Here is a 24,103-nt window from a genome sequence, read left to right as displayed (position 1 = left end):
GTTTGAGAGCTTGAGGAAGGTTGTGAAGTGATTTTATCTTGTGTGGAACTTGTGAGTGAGAGAGACTTGTATTGGGAGATCCATCTTCAAGGGTGAATGCTTGAGGAACATGCTGGTTGGACCCTCCTGAGAAGGCTTGTGACGTCAAGACCTGGGTTTTAAGCTTACTCTATTTTATCTTTAATGCAATCAATGATGTTTTCCTATGTCTTGTATGCAATGTACTAGATAGCTCATGATTTCTTGACTTTATAGGTAAATAGTTCTTTGTTGTATTCGGTTATGTGCTTTTTTATATTTCCTTGCTTTGTTTCAGGTTGATTACTCATTAGGAAGTGGAAGTTGGAGCAGTGCAATGGAACTCCATCGACCACCGGTTGGGGTAGGCCTCCAACTTGAACTATTTAAGTAGAATTGTTGTTGATTTGTCCTTGTTTGTGACTAGACCCACTCTAGGTCTAGAGGGGTTCCCGCTGTCCACAGAGGGAACACTTTCCTTCTTCACTATCAGGATATCTACTTCTTGACCGGGTTATCGAGGCATGGTGCCCCTCTCTCACTATCAGGATCTGCCCATGGGGGTGAATCCATGAGGGATTATATTCGCCAGTTCTGTAGAGATGGATTTCAGCCGAGAAGGGAAGACAAGATCAGTATTCGAGATGTCACTGACCAGTCCTTGATGACTATTTTATTCACCTTTGCTTGATTGGTTGGTAGCGTGGCTCTTCACTTGGCCAACAGGTCCTCTATGAAGTATGCCCTGGAGTGCCTTGAACCAAAGGTATTCAACTGGCGTGATGCAGTACTCTCGGTTATAAAAGAATAAGTTTCCAAGGTGAAGAACAGAAGATCCAAGAACTTTGGTTATGGTACGATTCTGACCGCTTTCGCCTTGGAGAGGATCCCACTGATGCAACCATAGTACATTTCACTCAGACTACCAGCACCGAGCGAAACAAGGATGCAAAGATGGGTTAATCTTATGGCCAGACATGTTGGTCAGTCACATATTTCATTCTTTGATTCCTTCTTTGAGTGGTTCGACCATTAGGAGATGGTCTTCGCTGAGTATCCATATGTTGGGATGGATTTTCGAGGTGACCTGGATGTGGTGTTATCGGCTGGCGAGCAGTGGGGTGTCATAGGTAAAAAGATCTGACCATATTTCTCTTTGTTGCTTTTATAATGTTCTTGTGATTTTTAAATGTTACCAAGACTAATCAAACCCATATATTTGTGCAGATATTGGACCAGTGCGACTAGCAGTGTGCTCGAGGGTAGTAGCTACCGTTCCAATAGATGAGGCTATAGGGAGGGCTGTCCTTTGTGATCTGGACATAGCAGAGACCCTTGCAGTATTGCAGGATCAGATCGAGGGTCACACCCTGGTATTCAGGATGTGACGACCAACGAGTTACCTCTGAGATTACAACACCATACCACTGGCGTGCCGAGTCGATGGACTAGGCTCTTACGCATGATCGAATAGGCAGTGACTTGTTATCACCAGCACCATTAGTCTAGGGTACTTTCCTACATTTTTGAGTTTTTGGGTTGTATGACCGATTTTTTCCTAGACACAGAACATTTTGTAAAAACTATAAACAGTTATATGTATTTTTTATTTTTGGAGTTTTATTTTGGTTAAGTTATATGATCTTGATGCAAGTGTTGATTGAAATGCTTTTTCTTTTATAAATGTTGCAAATGTCTATCTAACACATAATTTTCTAATGAATCAGCTAATGTGTTTAAGTTTCTGGAAATGTGTTGACATTGAATGGAATCAAACTCCCTTTCCAAAATCCTAACCCTTAGGAACATATGATAGATAGCTGGATTCCAAATGGAATAGATGCCAGTAAGCTGTAGGATGATGAGTTATGAGTCTAGCCTGACAACAACTTGGCGTATGCCATGTGCGATGGCATCAGAGAAAAGCTCTATCAACGCGATGTACTCAACGATGTTGTTCGTTGATCGACCAATACATACCCCTTTGAAACTCACTAACTCACCACTTGGATAAAAAATGGTCCAAGCTGCAGAAGATAGGTTCTGCTTACTACGAGTAGCTCCGTTGGCATATCCAACAAATGATTCCAATAGGTTTGACATCTGAAACAAAGGCAAAAGTGGACTGCCTAACCAAAATGATCACTCTTTATGAAAACACAAATTTAACAAAAGCATATAAAGAGATTACTATACTTAATCAAGCATAGTAACGCTTAAGGTACAACCCGTTTCGGGGTTCTGACAGTGGAATCCCATCGTAATATACTAGCTCGTAGGCTCCTTTTTGCTAATACTCGCTTAACAATATAGGGACCCATCCGCAATGGTTGGAACTTACCTGCTCCCAATTTATCAGATTCCTGATCGTAAAGCAAGACCAGGACACCTTCCGAGAAGACACGGGGTTTGACATTTTTGTCAAATTGCACCTTGACTCATTTCTTATGAGCTTCGTTAGCCAAAGCGGTGTCACGACGGGTTTCATCCAACTGGATTAGTTCCAAAAAATGAGCCTCTTCCTCTGAAGTTCTGGGGAGAAGGTAGACTGCGAGCTTGAGAGATGAAATTTCACACTGAATCAGTAAGACTGCTTCCAGGCCATACACCAGCTGAAACGGTGTAAATCGAGTTTCATTTCTCACCGATTTCTTATATGCCCACAAGGCCGAGTATAGGATTAGGTGCCAACTCTGTTTGTGGACTCCAATCATCCTTTGCAGCATGTGCTTCAAGACTTTGTTGATGGCCCCAACTTGTTTGTTAGCTTGCAGATAATACGGAGAAGAATTGTCGTGGGATAGTCCTAATTTGGTAGCCAATTTGACCATCATGTGATTGCGGAAGTGCAATCCATGATCTATGACTATAGCTTGTCGAATACCAAATCTAGAGACTACATGATTGAAAAAGAAAAGAGCAGTCATTTCACTGCTGTTGTTTAATGTGGGCATGGCCTCGACCTATTTTGTAAAATAGTCAACTGCAACTATGATATACCCATGCCCCCTGGCCGAGGTGGGGTTACATGTCATGAAATCTATGCCCCATTTGGCGAATGGCCCAATAGCAATTACTGGATGCAGAGGTGCAAGTGGTAGTCTAGTTTTGCGATCGAAGATTTGACAAGCATGGCAACTTCTGACTGCGATTATGCAATCTTTGAACATAGTAGGCCAGAAGTAACCTGATCATAAGATCTTTTGCACTGTAGCGTAATAAGATTGATGCCCCACACATGCACCTAAATGGTAGTCATTCAGTACTTTTTCGACCTCCTCATGCGTGAGGCGCCTTTGTAGAACTGTATCGATACCACGACGTTAAAGTGTATCACCGGCGATCATGTAGTCTTTTGCTTGGTATCGAGTACGTCGTTCTTCGGAGAAAGAGGTATTAGGCCTATATGTTTGGGTTTGGAGATAGATTATTATATCTCCATACCACAGATCGCTCGACGATATCAGAAATAAAGATTCATCCACAATTGATGCTTCAGATGTTAAATCGTTGGATGACGATGGGAAGTTGCATAGTAACTCCGTGAAAAATAGAGATTTCTTTGATTTGGATTTTATGAATTCCATATCAAACTCTTGCAAAATGCCTATCCATTTTGAATATTTTCCCCCTAGTAACTAATGCGATAGAATGTAAGTCATAGGGTTGCAAGCTGACAAAATGGTTGTTTTGCGAAAGAGGATATAGTGTCAAAATCTCTATACTACTTGAACAACTGCAAGAGCCAGATTTTCAACATAGGAGTACTTTCTTTTTGTATCATTTAAGTTTCGACTTAAATAATAGACATGATGTTCGATTCCATTGTCTTCTTGTACTAAAACCATTGCGATGGGTGTATCTGCTGCAGTTAGATATAGGTTAAAGTCTTTTTGATAGTCAGGAGCGTACATTAATGATGCTTTTATTAGGGATTCCTTTAGAGCATCAAAGGAAGCTTACACAACTTGATCCTAGTTGAAGGGCACTTCTTTTTTCAAAATATGTGTATCTTTAAGAAGTTCGACGTAATTTGGAATCAACCTCCTCAGAAAGTTTACTTTCTCTTGGAGTTTCTGAATCTGAAGCAAATTTGAAGGTGGAGGCATATCAATGATTGCTTGAACCTTACATGGATTGAGCCAAATCCCATCCTTGGAAACTACGAAACCAAGTAAACGATAGGAACTGACACAAAACACACACTTGTGTGGATTGAATCGTATCTTGTAGTGTCGACAACGTAGAAATATAGCTCTCGAATGCTGCGAATTATTAGTACACTTTCGCGAATGAACCAGTAGATTGTCGAGATATGGTTGAACGATGTGCTTGATGTTGTGGAAGGCATAATTCATTTCCCTTTGAAATGTTGCCCGTGTGTTCTTTAAACCGAAGGGTAGTTTAAGGTACGCAAATGTGCCCCATGAACATATAAATTCAGTCCTCAACTAGTCCTGTGGGCGAACGTTTATTTGATTATACCTGGAAAATCCATCCATGAATGAAAAGATTTCGTATCCGGCACATTCATCAATTATCTGGTCGATGAAGGGTGTAGGGTAGTTTTCCTTTGGACAATCTTGATTTACATCCCTGTAATCAATGCACACTCTAATCGTACCTTGTTTTTTCAGCACAGGAATGATATTCGATACCCAATCAGTTAGAGGAATAGGGTAAATGAAACCAGCATGTAAAAGATTTTCAACTTCTGCCTTTATGGCAGCGCCTTTCTTCGGGTGAATCTGTCAAAGCCGTTGTCGTACTGGTTTCACATCTGGATATATCTTGATTTCGTGTTCAACTATGCTCAAGTCCATGCCTGAAATTTTCTCAGATGACCATGCAACGACATCTCTGAATTCGCGAAAGAGAGTGCAATATATTTCCAGTTCTGAAGAATGTTAGAAAATTATATATTACAGAGCAATGGAACACATAAAATATTGCAGAAATATAAACATAGAAAATGCATAAAACAAGAGAGACACAGATATGCATGGTTCACCCAGTTTGGGCTACGTCCACACCGAACAGCCAGTCCTTCCTTTCTATTATCCAACAAAATGAAGAGACACAACCTACAACAGATCCAATGTAATATCCTCTGTTTTCTCTCACAGTCTCACCTCTCTATTTCTCGCTCGGAGAATACACATATATTACACAATCTCAATACAATGCCATCATATGAAGAGAGGGGTTGCCTTTTAGGGAAAAAAACCCTAAACTAAACATAAGTTCTACTGTTAGCTCATCTGCCTAATGAACGACCTAGATTGACTATAAATTACTATACTTTTACAAGGCAATTTTACATATGTTTTTCCTTGTCGAGGGAACACTAGCCCCCAGACCCCCCAGTTGGGGGGGATCAGCCCCCCCGGACCCCCGTGCGGGGAATGATTCCCCCCCTGCACCCCCCCGTGTGGAGGGGTGTACAAACTTCCTGGGGTATACATCCGGCTGAAACAAAGACCTTTGAACAATCATGCTCCACATCCAACAATCTCCCACTTGGAGAATGATTGTAGCAACTCCATCGCTGCTTCATTTGCTGGACAATGACTCCTCTTTGGACCTGGTTGTTTCTCATATTCATCATCATCCTTGAAGACCAATTGAAACTGAGCATATTCTCAGTTTCTCCCTGGTTACAACTTTTGTTAGCATATCTGCAAGATTCTGGCTAGTGTGTATCTTTTCCAGCTTCAACTCTCCATCTTCCAACACTGATCATATGAAATGGTACTTGAGCTATATGTGTTTAGTCCTGGAATGAAATGCTAAGTTCTTGGCAAGATGAATGGCACTTTGGCTATCACTGTATAACATTCCCATATCATGCTCCTTACCCAATTCACCCATAAAACATTGTAACAAAATCATTTCTTTACTAGCCTCTGTAGCATCAACATACTCTGCTTCTGTTGTTGAAAGTGCAACAACACGTTGGATTTTTGAAACCCAACTGACAGTTGTTCCACCAATAGTAAATACATATCCTATAGTGCTCCTCCTGTTATCTCTGTCACCTGCCATATCTACATCAACATATCCGTGTAGAGAAATGTTTGAACCACCAAAGCATAATGCTTGATTCGTGGTACCTTTCAAATATCTGAGAATCCATTTCAATGCCATCCAATGTTCCTTTCCTGGTCTGTTCATGTACCTTCTTATAACTCCCACTGCATGTGCAATATCAGGCCTTGTGCAGACCATTGCATACATTAAGTTTCCAATTGTTGATGCATATGGAACTTTAGACATATAATCCATGTCTTCTTGGGTCTTTGGGCACATTTCCTTACTAAGTTTGAAATGGCTAGAAAAAGGTGTAGTAACTAGTTTTTCATTGTTCATATTAAATCTTTTCAACACCTTTTGTATGTACTCATTCTGAGACAATGTTAATTTGCAATTTTTCCTGTCTCTAGTGATTCTCATACCAAGGATTTGTTTTGCAGTGCCCAAATCCTTCATTGCAAATGAATTTACCAATTTTCTTTTGAGCACATTTATTTCCTGCATGTTAGACCATGCAACAAGCATGTCATCTACATACAATAACAATATAATATAGCTACCATCATTTTGTTTTTTTAGATAAACGAAATGATCAGAGTGACATCTAGTATAACCTTGTTCAGACATAAACTTGTCAAATTTTAGATACCACTGCCTTGGAGCCTGTTTTAAGCCATACAAGCTCTTCTTCAACCTGCACACTAGTTTCTCCTTCCCTTTTACCTCATATCCTTGTGGCTACTGCATATATATCTCTTCCTCCAAATCCCAATGGAGAAAGGCTGTCTTTACATCTAACTACTCAAGATGAAAATCTTGAGCTACTACTAGACTTAAAATAGTGCTGATTGAAGTCATTTTAACAACAGGAGGAAATATTTCATCAAAATAAATACCTTTCTTCTGTGAAAACCCCTTCACCACAAGTCTAGCTTTGTACCTTTCTTTTCCTCCATCTTCTTCCTTCAGCCTGTAAACCCATTTATTCTTCAATGTAGTCTTTCTTGCAGGCAACCTGACTAAGTTCCAAGTCTGGTTATGCATTAAGGAGTCCATCTCTTCTTCGATGGCTACCTCCCACTTCTTCCTACTTTCAGCCTGCATTGCTTCTTCATAACATTCGGGTTCACCAAAATCAGTCAACAATAAATAATATAATGAAGGAGAGTATCATTCAGGGGGTCTACTTATCCTGGTAGATCTTCTAACACCACTTTTAGGTGTTAGGGGTGCCTGTTACTGTTGTGGTGGTTGCTGTTGTTGTGGTTATTGATTATTATTATTTTCAGGCACCTTTACATTTTTAGTGATCTCATCAAGGACTACATATTCCTTGTTTTCTTTTTCCTATTCCTTTTCCTACAACTGATTCTTATACAAGACCTTTTCATTGAATATTACGTCTCTGCTCCTAATGATTTTGTGATTTTCGTAATCATTTAAGCGATAACCAAAATCATTAACACCATATCTAATAGAGGTACATGTCTTTGACTTTGCCTCAAGCTTTGTTCTATTTTATTTATCAATATGGACAAAGGCCTCACAACCAAAAGGCTTTAAAAAAGAGTAGTTTACCTTTTTACCTATCCATGCTTCCTTTAGAACACCACCATCCAAAGAACTTGAAGGCCCTCTATTTATTAGATAAAAAACAGTATCTATAGCATCTACCCAAAACTGTAAAGGCAATCCTGCATGCAATCTCATCGACCTTGCACACTCCATGATTGTTCTGTTCATCCTTTCTGACACACCATTTACTTGTGGTGTTGTTGGAACTGTCTTCTCTCTGTGAATTCCATGCTCTGAACAGTACCTATCAAACTCTTTGCTGCAATATTCACCTCCATTGTCTGATCTAAGACACTTCAATTTATTTCCTGTCTCAATCTAAACCAAAGCTTTCCATTTCTTGAAAGTATCAAATACATCAAATTTATTCTTAATACAATAAATCCAAGTTTTTCTAGTTGCATCATCAATAAAAGTAACATAATAACGACAACCACTGAGAGATGATACCTGAGCAGGTCCCGATACATCTGTATGCACAAGCTCTAATTTTTCGCTCTTATTTTCTTTCCCAAATCTCAAAAATCTGACTCTCTTTTGTTTTCCATAAATGAAATTCTCATAGAAGTCCAAATCAACATTCTTCAAACCTGACAACAAATTTCTTGAGTGAAGAATCTTCATCCCCTTTTCACTCATGTGTTCGAGCCTATGATGCCATAATGCTACATCTTCTCCTTTAGAAGCTAAAGCATTAACAGAGTTAGAAATACCATTGCATAAATACAATGTACCAACCTTTTCTCCTTTTGCTATTACCAGGGCTCCTTTGATGACCTTCCAAGATTTATTTGTGAAAGTTGTCACACAACTTTCACCGCTTAATTGCCCTGTTGAAATCAATTTTTTTTTAGATTTGGACCATGCCTTACCTCCTTTAATAGCCATTGGTTTCCATTCTGTTGTTTTACAAGAACCTTACCCATTCCAACAATTTTACAGGGTTTATCATCACCCAAACAAACTTGTCAAAAATCTCCTTGAACATAGTCATGAAACTATTTCTTATCAGGTGTGGCATGGAATGATGCCCCTGAATTTACCACCCAGGAATCAGTAATATTTTCGAAAGAAAGAATCAAAGCATCTTGTAACACATCACCTGTCACATTTGCTTCATGATTTTTTTCTTGCTATGCATCTCATTATTTTCCCTTCCGAGATTTACAATCTTTCTTTAGGTGTCCTTTCTTTCCGCATTTCCAGCACACTATCCCTGATCTGGACTTGGATCTACCTTTCCTTGATTTACTGCGATATCCTAAGCTCTTTCCTCTTTCCATTTTTATTCCCTTAGACTCTGCACTCAAAGAATTACCTGATGTCTCACCAGAGTTTTTCCATTGCATTTCCTCGCTAAGGATAGCACCGACAACATCATCAAACTTTAAAGTACTAGATCCAGAAACATAGTTATGAATGGCCATTACTAAACCATTCCAACTTTCTGGTAATGAGCACAAGAATAACAGAGCTCTAACCTCATCATCAAAGTTTACCCTTACAAAAGATAACTCACTTGTAACAGTATTAAAATCATTTAGATGGTCTGCAACGGATCCACCTTCCAACATCTTCATATTAAATAACCGTTTCATAAGAAATACCTTGTTTGAGGCCGAGGTTTTTCATATAATTTCTCCAACACCTTAATCAAACCCTCTGTCATTGTTTCCTTTGAAATGTTGAAGGCAACTGATCCTACGAGGCACAATCGTACTGTTCCGAGTGCCTTTCTATCGAGAAGGTTCCATTCTTCATCTATCATACCCGTTGGCATCTTTGTTTTTCCACAAAATGGTAGGTATAGATCTTTCTGATACAGATAATCTTCCATCTGCATCTTCCATAGCGAGAAGTTTCAGCTGTTAAATTTTTCGACCCTAAACTTACCATCTTCCACCATTGCTCCTACTCGAACCAGGAACCCTTCTTTCCTGCGATTTTATTAGCCAAACAGGCCTTTGGCTCTTATACGAGTTGTTAGAAAATTATATATTGCGGAGCAATGGAACACATAAAATATTGCAGAAATATAAACACAGAAAACGCATAAAACAAGAGAGACAAATATACATGGTTCAGCCAGTTTGGGCTACATCCACCCCGAACAGCCAGTGCTTCCTTTCTATTATCCAGCAAAATGAAGAGACACAACCTACAGTAGATCCGCTGTAATATCCTCTGCTTTCTCTCACAGCCTCACTTCTCTGTTTCTCGCTCGGAGAATACACATATATTACACAGCCTCAATACAATGCCCTCATATCTAGAGAGGGGTTGCCTTCTAGGGCAAAAATCCCTAAACTAAACATAAGTTCTACCGTCAGATCATCCGCCTAATGAACGACCCAGATTGACTAGAAATTACTATACTTTTACAAGGCAATTTTACATCTGTTTTTAGCTTAGGGGGCACTTCCCCCGAGTCCCCGTCGCGCGACTGCTGGCCCTCAGACCCCCCAGCCTGGGGGATCGGCCCCCCCAGACCCCCACAGGTGGGACAAGTTCCCCCCCGCACCCCCTCGCATGGAGGGGTGTACAAACTTCTTGGGGTATACATCCAACTAAAACAAAGACCTCTGAACAATCATGCTCCACATCCAACAAAGAAGAGAAATATTTGCTAACATGAATATTCTCTACAACATTAGGTTTAGTTGAGATATTTATGGTGATAGTTTCTTCAATATTGGATAGATTTCGCTTAGAATCCACCGTATTTACAGTATTTGATCGAAAATAAAAAACTGATGGATGATTAAGGTCACTGGAATAATCTTCATTGTTATCCTAAAGATGGGAACGATGGTAGTAATCTTCCCATGATGCCTGTCCTATCATCATTGACTAAATGATTCCTTCATCTGTAGAATGTACATGCGACCAAGGATCTGAAGAGGTTTCATATTCCATAGACCTTGATGAGCCCCAAAAATGGATAATTATATGGGCTCATTGAACCTCCTAATTTGACCTAATCCACCATTCTCATTAATTTATTGCATGTTTTTTATTATATTTATGCTAATAGAGTGAATTGGGTTAGTCATTATGCCAACAAGTCTAATGTGTGCTTTGTGTAGTCTTCTTGGTCAATTTCGAGACAAAATCAAAGGTTTTAATGAGCACATGGCAGCCAAATTCGTGGGATAACAAGGGAGAGGATTTGTAGAAAGGTGTCCCCTTCATTTATGGGCCCTTACCTCAAATTCTCCACCATCATCTTGGAGTTCAAGAGCCACCAAATCGATTATCACAAGGGCAGCCAAGCAAGTCAAGTAGGACTGCTATTAACTGCAAGTTTTGGGCAGCCGAGTCCCTAAAGTTTAGGAGGACTGTTGGGTCCTCAATTTGTATAAATAAGAGGGCTTAGGGCCTCATTTTAGTTAGTCATTTTTGTTAGCCAGTAGTTATTCACTTTGTAGGCAGAAGTTAGCTAGCTTGTAGTTTGATTTTAGTCAGTAGATTAGCTTTGCATTTCAGCACATTTTCAAGCTTTCCCTTGTGGACAGTTTTGATGTAACTCTTCCTTTCTTGCTCAATAAAGATGAGTCCAGCTTTGCACCAGTTCTAAATCTCTCTTAGGAGGCTGTAGCTCTTGGGGTTGGGCCCATCTCAAGTGCTCAGTACCTCCTTTGTTTATCTTTATGTTTTTTTGCTGCATTCTTAGAATAAAATCTGCTATTTAGATTTAAATCTTGCTTTGTTATTTAGATTTCTTTTGATGGTTAAAGTAGTTTTTTATGTTTAGAATAGATTGGCAGGATAATAACAGGAAAAAGGCTCCAAAAAAGGGTCAAAAAACAGTTTTGGTTTCACCTCTTCCTTATTGGATCAGGGGCTGGAATTGAAGTAACAGTGCTGTCCCAAACAAAAACACTAGTTTGCTTTACCATGCAATCCTTAGTGTACTGTTTTCATTTGCAGAAGTTGTTTATGTGTTCAGATCTCTGAAATGTTTCATTTCATAGTTGATATACATGGTTCTCTTCCAAATAAAGCTGTTGTTCATTCGCTTTATTGACAGTTAGATTAGATTAGCTAGGACTTTGATTATTTGTAAGACGTTGTTGATTCGATTAAATGTACATTGTACAGGGCATCTCTACCACTCTCTCATCTACCTAAGCTTCATCAGAGCCATCTGTTCCATCTCCTAGCTAGGTTCCGTGTCTCACATCTGTCCTCTTGCCCACGTAACCCTACCTTTTTGTGCAATCATTGTTTCAGCCTTCTTTGAGCCAATTTAGCCACCTACACCTTCTAACCACTCCATCCACCAGTCCCTGGGCCACTTCAGACCCCTATCCTACCTCCATATCCCTTCATGCATCTTCCCTCACTCACCCATCCTCCAAAATCCAATTTTTAAACATCCTGTAGAAATTTCTGAACATCCTGTAGAAATTCCTGAACATCTTGTAGAACCCCTGCAGACTTCCTATAGAAGCTCGCAAATGAGGTTTCTTAATCACCAAACTTTTTGAAAATCTCTGGAAGGGTGCTAGGGACTCCTTAGACCCTCTCTAAACCTTGCTGGCCTCTTCCAAGCATTTCTCCTCCTTGATCCACCCCTGCACAGTCAAAGAACAGTGAAAGCATATGCATGATGAAACTGACGACTTAATCAAAAATACAAAAAGATGTTTTCTTCAAATAGAGGTAGTCTAGACACATGTATTTTACCTTCATAGAAGTAATGGCATCTCTTCCAATAGTTTGCATTCTCTCCTTTGCATCAGTAGGACTAGCTTGTAGAGTTAGGGTTTGCTACGGTTTGCGTTACTTTATGGCTTTCAGTTCTTTCCGCAAGTAGATTAGCTTCCTTTGAGTTAGCTTTCATCCATCAGTTAAAAAGCTTCTTCTAAGAGCTCATATAAATTGGCTTAAGCCCATAGCGGACTTGTGCCAGCTGACCAAGTGACAACTGTGGCAAAAGCTAGTACTTGTGCATACAGCACCGCCGCTTCCATGTTTTTTACAAACTACGAGGTTGATAAAAGTAAAGAAGGGAGTCCCAGGAGTTGTAGCATTATTGCTGCAATACTGGAGCCCACCAGACCTATCTATCCAAACACTCGATGAGTGTTGATTTGGGTTTGCCGCCCAGGCCAAGAAAATTGATTACTACAAAATTTCTACAGGGCTTGGAGGCAATACCTGGTGATGATCCATGCTAACAAAATGTTTGGAAATCTTCTTAATCTTTGCTGATGTAGAAGATACCATATTACAGGTTTCCACCGTGGCCACTTCCGCCAGATTACTCGAAGGTGGGAGGGCAAAAGTACCCATTAAGGCAGGGTCTTTTAGGAGGCCTACTTCGACATTTTGAAGTGATTGAGAGCTTCCATCGATCATAGGAATGCTTCCCGTAACTTGTGAAATGTTGGGGAGAAAGGTTAGTTGGTCAACATTTGTAATTCCGCCTTGGAAGGGAAATGCAATATTTCTAAAGTATGTTGACACAACAACAACCATAGTGTAAATCCAGGGCCTTCCCAGTAGGATATTGTAATCAAGGTTTCCATCGATAACTTCAACATCAATTTCCACTGTCTTACCCCCCATTTCAATTTGAAAGTTACTTAATATCCCATATGGCGTGTATGTTCTTCCATCCAATGCTTTGAATGTCATTGATGATTGCGACAAGGGTGGTGAGCCTAAAGTTTTCCAGTAGCTCATTGATATTATATAGGTAGATGCACCCTCGTCAATGATTCTTCGATGAACAGTTTTGTTGAGGGCTTTTACCTGTATAACGAAATCCAGTTGGGCCGGTAATGGAGGCTCATATCCTTTGTGGTTAAAGGCCACAATATTGGAATCCATTGGGCCAATCCCACCTACTGCTGATAATAAAGCTTGTTTTTGGGAGGGGAAATTCTGCAGTACTTCAAGTGTCGACATAGCGGATGGAGATTAGGCCAGATCCTCTACTATATTATAATTTTGTGCTACTCGATCACGAGGATTAAATGTCGATTTATGTACTACTCCCTTTGGCGGCTTTATTGTTAGTTCAGGAATGATGGGTGGCACAACTTCTGATGAAGCTGTTGTCAAACTACTAGGTTGATCAGTAGCCTTGTTGTTGTTTGAGATCTGTGGATCCTTGTAACCTTTGTTCCTTGTCAATATCAAAGCATCATTTTGCTGCTTTGACACGAATAACATAAGCACTTGGGATGGGTATGCATTATCAATAGCAACTAGATTGGTTTCTGGGTTTGGAAATGGGTCAGTCAATACTGCCGAGGTACTTGGTTTCTTGAAGAACTTCGTGACCTCAACTCGATGTGGAAAATCTCTCGTATAATGGTCCTCATCACATATGAAACATGGCTTATTAGGTTTATTTTTCCTAGTAGGGTTTCTAGAATGTTTTTCAGGAGGTGAATCTTCCTGTTTCTTCTTTTTGTTTTTCCCTTTCTTCTTGCCCCCTGGTTGCTTCGGTTCTTTGCCTTTGTCTGATGATACAAAATTAACCTCCGAAGCAGGAAGTTTGTCATTTGATTTTTTGCTAGAAACTGCAAGGGCTTTACCGGTTTGAGCCTTTGCGGTTTGCGTACTTGAGGTGTCAATCATGCCATCGCTGACATGAGATTCCCTGTTTGATTTAGGAGGAGGAGGAACGAAAAATTATGGTCTAGGAGCATCAAGAATTTTATCATAGATCATGCCAGACTTATTATAGATCAAGTCTAGATATTGTGCATGAGCAATGACTTGCTCTTCAGTGACAACTCCTCCCTTGGCCACATCTTCTGTAATAGAAGGTAACAATGACTTAATAAACCATTCAGCTTGAAGCTGATTAGGAACATATGTCCTTACCATTCAACGACAACGTCACCACTCATGAATATGATCAGATATGTGAGTGGCTGTTGCCTGTTTAAAATTGGTAAGGAGCTCCGTTCTTGTTTCATACCTTACGGGTAACTGAAAATTGGTTAAAAAGGTTGTGGCAAGGGCACTGAAGTTATCGAATTAAGCTCTAGGCAATTCGATATACCATTTTGCTGTCGTACCAATTAGCGTTCGCTGAAAAAGGTGAAGCCTAATCGAATCGTCGTTGAGGGTGTTAGACGAACACCACAAATGAAAAGTCATTACATGATTCTATGGATCCTCACCAAGGTTTCCATTGAATTTAGGAATATTTGATGGAAGTTTATGAGGAATCGCTAGTCACCAAGGGGCGTAAGCAATTGGATCGTTTGTTAGCCGATTCAGATCTTGTAATTCTAAAGTTGCTACGAAAGGCAATTGTTGATTCAGGTTTGGCGAAGCATACCCAAGATAAGATGGGATTGCCTAAGAAGTGGGTCTTTGCACACCAGCATAATGTATTTGATGTTGATAACTTTGATAAGGTTGATGGGCATAACCATTATAATATGATTGTTGGTAACCATTTTGAATATATGGCTGCCCATTACCCGCAAGGTTTTGTTGATCAGGTCCTCGGTAAGCTTGTTGGAGTTGTGGTTGTTGATATTGTACTAGCCATGGTTGTTGGACCATTTGCTACTGTCCAATACTGGATGTTTGACCAAGATGAGGGGTGATAGTACCTGTTTGAGCCTAAGTCACTTCAGTTAAGGAGCCACTAATCTGCGGTTGTGATTGAGTCATGGAGACAAGAGGCTATTGTATTACGACCTGAGAGACTTGAGGTTGACATACAATAGGCAGCGCTTGTACCTTCGACACCGTCAAAATAGCTGGTGTAGTGGGAATGTTCGACACAGGTTTATTTGGTTGCATTGAATATACAACTCTTGGCTGTTGAGGTAGTATTGGTGCCCAACCACTGGATATAATTCCAGCTTGACCCAAATTTTGTTGCGAACTCTCATATGGTTGCTCTCCTGGAGGGAACAATGAAAAGGCATACTGCCTCCCATATGGTGGCAATCCAGTGTTCAAATGGTTTGGTCTTTGGAGACTGGACTACCCAAATTGAAACTAATGTGAAGGATCAATTTGTTGAGTCTCAACATAAGAAATTCTAGATAAGTTTCTAGATGAACAAATAGGAACAGACCATGCTGTTGAAATGGTCCCTGGGTGGACTCCATCTAGTGGTTGAGAACTAGTTGGGACAGATGGTATACCAATGAACATCGTAGGAGTGGTAGCAGGAGGTTCTGCTACAGTTGTATCAGATGACACAGTCCTGGATGTTGACGGTTTTTCAGACATATTCAATCTATCCAAAATATTTCCTACGAATTTGACCGGAACTTGCGATGAAGGATGATCAAAAGAACTAACTTTTGTGGTAGAAGGATATAGGTGGATCCCAGTTCCAAAATGCAACCTGGTATTGGATGGAAGATCCTCCACAATCTCTTCTATAGCAATCAGTCCAGGTGGAAGAGGTAGACTATCAGGTCTGTAAAATATTTCTGGTGCCGAAGAAGGTATAGACTCTGCAGCAACAGATGCTAGAGGGGTGACACCTTTCGAATCAATCCTAGATGGAGCTGGTTTAGGAATAGAAGTGTTTACTGTTACACTAGGATCAGTTCTAATGTCCTCTTGTAACTGCGGAACTTCTTCTGTAGAGGGAAGGGTACCAGAAATAATTGGAGTAACTGGGGTCTCTAATGATGTTGCAACACAAGTTTCAAATAAACCAGGAGATTTCGACCTAGTTAAACGAGACAGTTTGGCCCGGAATGGTTTCACTTCCGGAGTCAAAGACAGTTGACTCATTAGTCTCCATGAAGGACGAGGTTTTGATTGACTTTTTTCACAATTGTGGATTACTTGATCAACTCAACATTAAAAGGGAAAAATGTTATTTCGAATTAAATGAATTTTATGATGCTTTGACACAACTTTACTTTTTCAATTTTTAAGAGTCGAAAAAAAGCTAAAGGTGACTCTAGTCGCCTTCGTTTTTTAATGAGCCTTAAGTGACAAGTGCTCAGATGGAACTTTTCTTTTAAATATTCGAAAAGGAACGAAAGTGACTACTCTGGAAATCTAGACAGAGGGATTACCAAACCAATCGCAAAACTGCAATATACACCTCGGTGGTGAAATATAGAGAAATTACTGAGGACTTTACGTATGGCAGTCAATCTTCCTGAATGTTGTGTTCAATGCATTGTGATCGATAGGGTGATAGACACGGCTTCCTAAGGATAAATAATATCAATCTATTGTGGTCTCCCAATATATACTCGATGGTACATGGGAGCACAAGTCCGTACTGGAACTTGTCATATCAAAGAGGAGGAATCACCCAACCTACAATGAAAACAATAGTTACCAGGCTTTACGACTCATGAATACATCTCTAGCCTAGACTTCTAGATGTTGTGTATTATGTTCCAAAGCGTTTTTATGTTCATTGAGGTTTATTTTACAATTGATCTTTCTTAAGAAGTTTTCCTTTCAAGGTTCACCACGTGATGTAGATGTACAATTCCTAAATATGCAATCTAAAATGATAAACGGTTATTTTTTTTTTTTAGCAATGAAAATCCTAGCTACTAAGGAAAGAAGAGTATGATTCTTTCAATAGAGAGCAGAGAGTACACACTAAATGCACTTTTCCTAAATCAATTTCCGCATGCAGTCTAAATGCAAATGCACATGCATGTATATTTTTTTCAGTTTCCTTAATGTGAGAATGCCAAAAAGAAAACTAAGTATAGATCTGAACTACTTTTCTTCAAAGCGACACTTCAACAATTTCTTTTCAAAAACGAAAGGAAGACTAAGATGACACTTTCAATTTCGAATGGAAAACTGCTTTGGACACTTTAAATAATTGACAATTCAAATCAAATACAATGGCAAAAGTACAATTGAATATCTAAAAGAGGAATACTTTACGACACTCTTTTTCTTGACTGAAAACGACCATTGCGACACTTTCGAATCAAAAGACGATAGCTTGATTAAGCTACTTTTTGCAAAGGAGGACTATAAATGACGAAAAATACATAAGAAAAATTCACAATTCCTTATCAATGGAGGCTGAATAATGTAAAGGAAGAAGGCTTCAACAGTGATATACTGATCATAGGCTACAAAATTACTGAATAGAGCTAAAAAAAATAAAGAAAAACCAAAATATGGAGAGAGAAACAGTCTCATTCAATCATCGCGCCTATCCTTAAGGGAAACAAGGATGCATCTCACCTGCAGCACACACGAGGTGTGATGCATCCAGACTACCAATGAGATACAGTGCGATGGTCTAGGGATGAGATTGAGCTTGGTTTTCACCCACAGTTTGCAACTAAGTTCAGGGGTTTAGGCTACACTTATGATAGACAGTAAGCACAAAGTATAGAGGTATGATCTAGTGATGTTATTGAGCTAACACCAGGGCACATAGAATGCTCACAAGTTAGATGTTTAGTTCATAAACCAACCCAGAGATTGACTGAAGAAGCATTGATATACTTTGCAGTTGCATAGCAAAAGTAGTTCGAAGGCTAGCTGGCTTAACTTCAGGCTCTGTCTGTAGTTTATAAAGCAAACAACAGCAACAAACAAACAAACTATTCGCTCCCCAGTGGAGTCGCCATTTTTTTTCCAGGAAAATTGGTGTCTATTCAGATCTACTAGTCCCACTAAGATAGGTAGCTATCTTAGAAACAAACAATTCAAAGTAACTTGTGTTTTCCTTTATGGGAGATAGATGAGAGAGAAACAGAGAGCACCAACCATAGTCTTTTGCTTGGCTCCTTGATTGTTTCATCTCTCCTTTGATAGAGCTTCACCACTCCTTTCTCACTTGTCCCACTTCAAAGAACACTTATAGAGGCAAAGCAACAAAATACCATCAAAGCATAGAGATCTATAATACCATAAACAATGCAGAATCAAAAGTACATTAATCATACAATTGCATTCACAAATACAATATTTACAAGTACACAAGTATATGGAGGAAAACTCAAATAGATTTATTGATAGTAGAAGTAGAAGAGAGGATTATAGCCCAGTTGTCTGATCGAGCATCATCCTCCTAACATGAAAGCCCTCTTCACCTCATGAAAAGCAAGATCACCCAACAATGCGATGTCTCAAAGAGAAACCAACAACACTTCCTTACAAATTACAAAATTTCAGCCTTTGGATCTCTAGGATGTGGGATCCATATATAGATATTTCTAGGGGGCTGAGTCAGCTTCTGGGTTTTTGATTAGTTTCATTTCACTGATAGTTCTTAGTTCCACTTAGAGATTTCATGATCTCTTACTCATCCCTGGGTGAATTTAGAGAGGCAAGTGTCATATGAGTAGTTTCTAAAAGATTCTTTGTGTTTCCACCTGGCAAACTGCCTCTACCATGTATCTGCTCTCACTCATCGCACCCTACAGAAGGGCTTTTCAGTATGCATCACATCCTTTGTGTGTAATAGGTGAGATGCATCACACCCTCAGCATGGAGCAATCTGTATGGTCTAGTTTTTAATAGTTCTGAGTAGTTTTTCAGGTAGAACTTCTGGGAAATGATGTAATCAATTGACCTTGATCCTTTAGGGTTTGAAACAACACTTTTAAGGGTTTGAGAGCCCTTGGTTTATCAACATATGTGATTGGGGTTGCAGTGCCCAAATATGTCTATAACACACCATCTGACACCTTCATATGGATGTAAAATGCGGAGAAGAATTTGCATGTTCTACCAAAGTTTTCCTTGGATAAGGTCGTCATGCAAGAAGTATCATACCACATCTCGCCAGGACTGTAAGCTAGGCTACATTGGAAGAAGAAGGCGCCTTGGCCTATTCTTACATTGTGGATCAGGTTATATGAGATACAGAATTTGAAGCATGTGGATGTCGAAGCAGAGGACATCAATAAATATCCATTCGATGCACAAAGCTGCAATCTGTATGACCTCCTTTGTTTTGTGAAAGATCACTATGCGATAGTACAATTTTAGTTGATCCACGGTACATGTCATTGGGTGGAGGAAGACCCATGGAGATATTTCTACAACTTCTACAGGCCCAATGAATTAATCAACATTGTTGTGGAATGGTTAGCGAAGCGTCATACATGAGAGCACCACCAACAACAACAACAAAGGTAAACATACCAACGCACAACAAAGGAAAGAGGAAGCTGGTCGACAGAGCAGAGGAAAGACAAAGTTGTAAGTTCTGAGCATACACAATTGTGCAGAAAGAAGCTTTGGAAATAAAGGAAAAGAAGCAACAACACGATAGGAGGAACGTGCAAAGGCAAAGAGAGAAACGAAGAATGGAAGAAACATATAAGGAGTTACATGAGTTGAAGGAGCAACTCTAGAAGGAACAAGAGCTGCCCAGATAGGAAAAGGAAGTGCACCAGGAATAGGTGCAATAGGGGGTGCAACATGTATAGATAGAGGAAACTGTGCCCTTATAAGTAGTGGATTCATCTGAACAGCCGTCACCAAGTAGACAAGGTGAGTAGTGGCAGTAGCAGGACTTCACTCAAGAGATTTAATAAGCACTTGAGTAGATGAATATAGAAATGGATCAATAGGAGTTAGAGAAATACATCAACCTCATGCCTCACCACCAAGAGGTCGAGCCACCAGCTTCACCGGATCTAGAAGTAGAGCATGTCCTGGCTGACCAAGGAGACACTGAGATCCTTGGAGACAATCTGGAGGAGAGATGCACAACATCTCATTCGATGAGTCCCATCATAGAGTTTTGAAATCTCGTAGAGAGTCCACTTTGGATGATCACACATCTGCTACACAGTTTCAGGAATGATTGGTCGTGTCTGATGTGTGCAAGAATCCAGCATCATTGACCGATGCTACTAGAGCATATGTCGAAACCACTAGCTCAAGTGTCCGCTTCCTAATAAGAGAGAACAAGTGAATTGATAAGGAGTTACAAATGGCCAAGCAGGGAGGAGAATTGGTTATAGCATCCTCCCGAGTAGAGTTGAAGAAGCTAATACTAGATGAAGTATTATCCCTTGACACATTCATGCAGGCGTTGTATTCCAAGTTTGGTACCGTGCATAATGTAGTATCTTGTTGAACATGAATGCTGCTATTGGTTACATGCAAACATAGAAAATGAGATACAAGGGAACCCTGTTACACTTGCCCAAGATGATGAAGCCCAGATCGATTGAGCTGAAGACACACATTTGGAGTCAGATTCAGAACTATGAAGATCTCCCGCAACTCATCACCAGTTTGCAGGCTTCCCATCCACAAGTATTCAAGAATATGGATGTTTTTGTGCATGCACACATGATCCCATCTATTGGGACACTCACCCAGGCAAGGACAAAGGCACAGTTCCGACTGGAGCTTGACTCATACTTTGATGAGTTGATGCACATAGCGACCAACCCATACTTGGTGATTAGTGCAGGCAGCATGCATGAGTATGTCGTTGGTCCAGCCATTCTCAAGGAAATGATGCACATGTTATTAGATGATTTGGATAGAGGAAATTGAGTAGTGTACCTGGATGTTATGGAGGCAAGAGTTCATTTCCAGAAATATGTCACCTTAGAGTACACAGACACCGTCACGGACTACCGATCTTGGCATCAGTTCGCTACTATCGACCACCACGAAGATGTCAAAGAGTTGGTCTTCTCACAGTCATTGGAGTCATAGTGATGTATTGGATGTCTTTCTCAAGTCTATTTTGTATCACATGGGTACATGTGCAAATTGTATGTAATGTCTTGTTAAGTGGAAGTTCAGGTATGAATAGTTGGATGTAACAGTCATAGAGTAGATGAAGAGTCATGAGGGTAGATGAACTGCCACAAAAGGAAATGTCAAGGGCCACCTGACCCTTTTCTATATATAGTCCCTCATAACTCATTGTAGAGGATTTTTGGTTAGCAAAGATTTTGATAGCACTATCTTAGAGAAATCTTGGAGAGTATTGTAACGAGCCTCAACCTCTCCACCGTGTAGAGCTAGTATATCTCTTTGGAGTAGCATGCGGCAGTGACTGTAACGTTATGCTGTCAAAACTAGTGGTTGGTCATGGTTTTATTGTATGACTGGAACTTACAGTTCTTAATATAAAAGAGCCAACACGTTTCATGCATATGTTGTAATGTATTTTAGCTCTCTTGTTTACTCTAAATGGTATATGTATATGTTTGCTTATGCATGCATGTGTAGCTATTTTCTCCATATGTATGTATGAATCTTACTGAAATGTGTTGTTGGTTTAACCATCACTTTGGATTGCTAGCTTACTTGTCTTCCATGTTGTCATGCATCTTTTCTCGTGTGCTCCCTTATTAACTCCATCATTTCATAGGTTTCCAAGGGGCACACTCACCTCACCCTCTGTGTGTTAGAACTGCTCATGCACCTTCCTTGACTTGCCACATATGTCATACCCTTGCTACCAATAGGTACATCTTACTTTCCTCTGTGCAAAACCATGGTCAAGGTGATAGCGTATGACCCATTGTTGGTATTCCTACACCAAACCGTGTTAGGTCTAGTTGGCACTTCTTACCAAGGAGATCCCCTGACATGCTGGCGGGTCCAAAACCGTCAACATTTCTGGCGCTAGAAGGAGAGTCAGATGACTAGATATGTCCTCTCATCCTATTTTGAACCTTTGCACATATATCATGGATTATGTTACACTCACCCCTCCACAATTATTTTTGGATTACGAACCTCTCAACATCACAAGGGAGTTTTTTTATCTCTTGTCTGAATTCATGTATCATGGTGAAGGTGAAGTGGCCTAGCTTGAGTACATAGAATAAATCTATGCATTCCTTGAGAATGAAAACGAGTTCTATGTGGAAGAGGTCAATCTAGTGCTTGCATACACACTTCACAAATCCCCACTATGGTGGTCCTGCAGTCTACCGGCTGATAGAGTGCACACACTTGAGAAATTCTATGATCTCATTCAATCTATTTTCCATCATTTTGATCCAGAACCTCTTGAACGAAAATTGTTACAACAATGGAAGGCCCCACATGAATCACCTATTTATTTTTGGCAACGCTTCCATGTTTTATAGTTTCACGCTTCAAAAATCCAGATGAAGTTTCCTTATGTTTGGGATAGATTCGAGTACTATCTTAAGAAATCAGTCCATCCCAAGAAGAAATTTGAGCCCAAACCTCGCTCAGCATACTTTAGTGATGGAGCTCGACAATCACAAATGGACACGGTCACTGTCACAAGTGACTATCTGTCGTCCCCTCATCAAACAACTCCACCATTACACATCTGTTCAACTCTCACATCCTCCCAACGTCACTTCACTTAATTTTCACGCAAATTTGGTTGTGGGTCCATTGAGTTGTCACATGCATTTTGTACCTCAACCTCCATCATGATACTTGGATGATCCTCTGAATGATAATGTCTTGTGTTCTTCCATTTTAGACTCTACACTTGTTGTGAATGAGGATCAAGCCATTGACGAAGCTGGTGTTGCACAACCAATATGCGTTGTCATTCATGAAGAGTATGATTGGGAGTTTCAACATAAACACTCAGTGAAGGATGACTCCCTCATGTCCGAGCCCCCTCCATTCTTTCCTAACATGTTTGATTGAACCTGCCATCCATGATTTCGCATGTGTATTTCCATCTACAGATGCACCCATTGTTGATCATTTGGAGGATAAACCGAATGTGAGTCCATCATCCGAAAATGGAGAGGATAGATTATTCATTGAAAATCCACTTGACTTTTCATCTTCCCTTTCTGGAAACAAAAAGGGTGAATTTGTTTGCTTCTCATCTACCCCTCTATTTGATTCATGAGATCATGAGGACGCTGATGAGATCATTAATTTTTCTAATTGTCGCTTTGATGATCTATTTGATGTTGTATTCAATCACGATTATGATTCTATCATGGTTGATTTTTTGAAGCCACCTGTTTATGACGATCTATCTGTCAACGAAGTTGAAGCCCCCCAGACTGTCAAGGCACTTAAGCCCGAGTTGATGGTTATGTCAGGCCCTTGCTATCCCGAGGTTGGTTTCACTTCCGATCAGGAAATTCTTGAAACACCCAGGGCTCCTCATCACTCATTTGTATGCATTGAAAACCAATCTCACACACAGATCATACGTCTCCGCTCGAACTACATGATTCTATTGCTCATGCATTGGAGAAATCATACATATCAAGCACAAGTACATGACACAATTTGTCTTTGTTTCTTTCGTTTGCTTTCATGTCGTAGTCAAGAGTATGCATATGCTTAACAACTACATGTAATGTCACACAACAACATGACAAATCCATAGACTATATGTCATGCACTTGCACTCTCATATTCTGTGGACACATTGAAACTTGGAGTGTGTTTGTCTTCATTGTTATATCTTTCATGTTTGCTAGTTCACACAACTCTGTTTTTTTGCGAACCATACCTTCAGCAACATGCGTTAACCAATACGCCGATAGCTGCATTGGAAGTATCACTTCATGTGATCAGACCCATGCACCATTAGCTTAGGAAT

The sequence above is a fragment of the Pinus tabuliformis genome, chromosome 8, assembly GCF_031772625.1.
Source record: "Pinus tabuliformis cultivar Carrire ecotype Pingquan chromosome 8, CPIR1, whole genome shotgun sequence".
NCBI classification, from domain to species: Eukaryota; Viridiplantae; Streptophyta; class Pinopsida; order Pinales; family Pinaceae; genus Pinus; species Pinus tabuliformis.
This window is presented reverse-complemented; position numbering follows the sequence as displayed.